The following is a 4,452-nucleotide window of genomic DNA, read 5'->3' on the forward strand; positions in this document are numbered from 1 at the left end:
CCCGTGTGGAGCTGGCCCACGTGCAGTGCTGATGCGCGCAAGGAGTGCCTTGCCACGCAAGGGTGTCCCCGCGTGGGGGAGCCCCATGCGCAAGGAGTGCGCCCGTGAGGAAAGCCGCCCAGCGTGAAAAGATAGAGCAGCCTGCCCAGGAATGGCGCCGCCCACACTTCCCCTGCCGCTGACGACAACAGAAGCGGACAAAGAAACAAGATGCAGCAAATAGACACCAAGAACAGACAACCAGGGGAGGGGGGGAAATTAAATAAATAAATAAATCTTTTTAAAAAAAAGAAAAAAAAAAAGAAATAGAGATGGCAGCCAACAAGAGAACCTTGGAGAACTGCATTCATTTTTAAATTTGCAAACTGAATCTTGTTTATGGTTTGGGAGTTTTTTCATTGCCTCTTCTTTGGGTTTCCTCTGCCATCTCTAAAGATCCAAATTATTCCAGTCTCTCAAATGTGAGTAATGTTTTCCTACCTGATATATGCTCCTCTTTCATGGTACTTATCACACTGTACTCCATGTCATAGTTATCTGTGCCCTCAAATGAAATTCAGGTTTCAGGGTTGTGTTCTCTGGAGTCTAGAAAACCCAGCTACTTGTCCTGTGGTCCAGATCCTCAGTCAGCTTCCTGAAGATGATGGTGATGATAATAAAAAGAGGAGAAGGATGTCGATCATGATGATAGAAGCAGCATGTCCACATGAAGAGAGTTTAACTCTGCAAGCAGACTGCCCTTGGTTTGAACTTAACTCTGCCATTTGCTAATTGTGTGGCACTTGGCAAGTTCCTCAACTTAGCCGAGAAAAGTTATTTTGAGAATTAAATAAATTAACCTACATTTTTATGTACTCTATTCTAGAGCACACAATAGATGTTCCAGAAATTCAAATTCTATTTTTCTTTCTTCCTCCCCCTTACCCAGTCCATGATATTTCCTAGTTTAAAAAGCGCTTTCACAGTCAATGTACTAGTTAGGATTCTTTTAGCTGCAAGTGACAGAAACCAACTCAAGCAAAAAAAAAAAAAAGCCTTTTTTTTTTTTCTTATGTAAGTGCAAAGTCAAGGCAAGTCTTGATCCAGGGGTCAAATGATGTGACCAGTTTTCTCTCTTCATTTCTAGGCTCGGCTTACTTAGTGATTGTTCAGTTCTCAGGCAGGCTCTGCCCCTCATAGCAGATGCTGCCAAAGCTTCAGTTTGTATCTTCAGCAAGCTCCGAGGAAAGTACCTTTTCTCTAACTGTTCCAACAAAGTCTCAGGATTTCACCCAGTTGTTTTTCCTTGGGTGGCTAAGATCCCATGCCCATCCTTGAGCCAATCACTGTGTCCTGGGGGAAGCACATGCTGCCTGGAGCTGAGGGTGAGAATAGCCTCCCCAATCTACATGGACCAGGAAAATCAGGGGCTTGTGACCAGAAGAAAGTGACAGAATGACAGTCAGGAAAAACCAACAGACACTGGTTAGCTACATGATTGTAGTGAAGCCAAACATGCCTAGTGAAAACTCCACTTCTGTTTTATGGGAATGTCTGAAAACTCGGAGCTTACATATAGATCCTCCTGTACCCTGGTGGTTTGGTTCCTTATTACTTTCTCTCTGTGATGGAATTTGGTGGGAGGGGGTGGCTGTGAGGTGGAACCCACTAAGCTAAGCAGTCTTAGGAATATGGTGGTTCTTTTGGTATACTGGAAGGAAAGAGATGGCACATTCAAAAGAGTTTAATGGAAAGAATATTTACAGACATATGGGCAGGGCTAACCAACAAGGGGGTAGCTTGAAGCAACAAGGGGAAGGAAGGGGCTTACCAGAGTCCAGTGAGTGCTGGACCTGTGGAAGAAGGGCTTCTGGACAGGTGCCAGGAGGAGCACAGCCACTGCCCTGCCCATGGCAAGACAAGGAGCAGGGGAATATATACTTCACCCTCTCTCTACTCTCAGCCACCATTCTCATGCTTCTGCCTCCCATTGGCTGAACCCAACAGAAGACAGACAGCAAGGGAGCCCTGGTGATACAGTGCACAGGGCAGGGCAGAGAAGGGCAGGGAAGGGACCTGGAGGGAGGGCTAAATGGCAACCATGTTCTGCATGGTTTGTTCTCTGGGAGAAAAGAGTGGTATATTAGATGCTTGGCTCATGATCAGTGCAGTTGGGGGAAGGGGTGTTTAGTCAGCGTCTGGCTAAATTCTGATTTATTCTCTTTGCTTTTGGAAATGTAATAATCTCTCCATCAAAGCTCCATCTATCTGCCAAAATAATGCATGTCCTTTTGTACAAATGAAAGAATCACTGCTATTATGCAAACACTGAAAGGGTACCACATTTGCATGCAAAGGGGAATAAAGAAAAATCCTATTTGCAATAAAATTAATTATACCAATGTGCAAAGAGACACATGAGTATCCATTTAACACTTGGACAGGGGCAGAACTAACTTTCCTTGCCAAACCTGATTAAATAATGGAAGCCAAAGAGAAAATACCCTGAAAATTGAAGCCTGGATGGAATAAACAGGAATTGGGAATTTCTGACCATTTTAAGATTCTCCCCTCAAGAGAAACAAAGGATTGAAATAAAGGTTTTTACAAATACTAATCATGAATATTAATGTTCTATAGCTGATGCCTGAACCAAGATTCTCATTAAAATGGCCTTTTGGCAGAGAAGCGTTAGCATGCAGGGTTTGGACTGGCGGGAGGCTGCACAGAGGATGTACTTGGCATCTGAAACCAGAAGGGAAGTAGCTGCATTAGGTTTAGAACTTGTCAGGTATTTGTTATATGGTTGTGTTTGATTGTCAGGAAATAGGAGCTTTGAAAAGAAGACAAAGGAATCACTTATTCTAGGGTGGAGAAGTTTGAACTGCCACCTGAGGGACAGTCAGTTCATAAAACGCTCTCCTGTGCATCCCTGCCTCCCAGGTGCCACATGTTTTATTGATACTGTTGGTTTGTTTGCCTGTATGTCTCCAGTTGAGAGTCTTTTGGGGGCAGAGACGGAGTGTACCTAGGTCTTATTTAACTCTGTATTCTCCACGGTTTAGTACAGAGTAGGCACTCCATAAATATTGAATTCAGAACTCTATTAATGACTGACCACAGCTTTTCAGAGTCCAAAGTGGCCTTAGAGATCACCAACTTCAGTGGTTTCCAAAGAATACGTGGACTCAGGGTGGGAGTGGTGGTGTGGGGAGGCTAAGGAAGATGAGACGTTTCTGAAGATTTTTCTAAACACATCTCCTAATAGCCCCCCATCCCTAGACCCCAGGGCTCGCAAGTCATTCAGGGTCTAGTGGGAGTGAATGCAGTATTTTGAAATGCTTCATTTTGGAGACTCACTCCCTAATGGGCTGAGAACCACTTGCCCTCTAAGCCTCCCTGCTGTCAGGACTCGGGGCAGCATCAGCCACAAAGCAGGTGCCACCAAATGTTGTTGAGTGAATGAATGTCAAAGAGGAGACTGCTCAGAAGAAGAATTGATCGTATGCTCAAGACCACACACAGTCAGGTCGTGGCAGTCTGGGCACTTGACATGAAAGATCATCATAAATGTTGACCAACTTTCTGCAAATCCCTCCCTTCTACCAAGTCAGGGTAAAAGTTGAAGGCTTTCGTTTGTGAAAAGGGACATAGGTCAGAGACTTCCTCATCTCGGGATGGCCTTCAACAGTGGGGCAAGCCTAGGAGGAAGTGTGGGATTCCCTATCAGAACCTCCGTGGATGTATTAAAATGTTGACACTTATTTTTTCTGGGTCGATTAAGATTACATGCAGTCTTCATGGAGGCAAAGAGAGGATACCATCCAATACCATGAATTTCACCACTATTCTATAATGTTCTCTTGGAAATTACATTGAATTCAATGGCATGGATGAAAGAAATGGGTGCTCTTTTTCACCTACTTACCATTTCTTGGTCTGTAAAACTGATGGTAAATTTATTTTATTTATTTGGTGATAATATATAGCATTGTAGCATATGGCAATTATAGAGTATGGTTATAAGCATGGATTCTGGAGCCAGGTAATCTGAGTTTGAATACTGGTTCTGTCACCTGCCAGCTGTGGGACCTTGGGTCTATTTCCCAACCTGTTCCTCTGTTTCCTCATCTGTAAAGTGGGGATAATAATAGCACTTGCCTCATGGAACTGTTGTAAAGATTAAATGAGCTAATATGTAAAGCTTTTAGAACAGTGTCTGGCATACATTAAGTGCTATCTGAGTGAGAGTTGTTATTATTATTTTGCTGTTATTGTTGTTGTTTTACATAATGTATCCCACGGGAAGATGAGGCTGGTGCTTTCACTTCTTGTCTACAAGCTGTGTATTATTAATAGATCAAGTTAAGACTGACAAGTGAAGTTGTCTTGGTTGTATGACAGTGAAGCAGATGGAGGCTCTTTATGAGAGAAAATGGATTGTTTTCTAGGCACAGTGCTAATATAAATTAT

The sequence above is a fragment of the Dasypus novemcinctus genome, chromosome 9, assembly GCF_030445035.2.
Source record: "Dasypus novemcinctus isolate mDasNov1 chromosome 9, mDasNov1.1.hap2, whole genome shotgun sequence".
In the NCBI taxonomy this organism is placed as follows: Eukaryota; Metazoa; Chordata; class Mammalia; order Cingulata; family Dasypodidae; genus Dasypus; species Dasypus novemcinctus.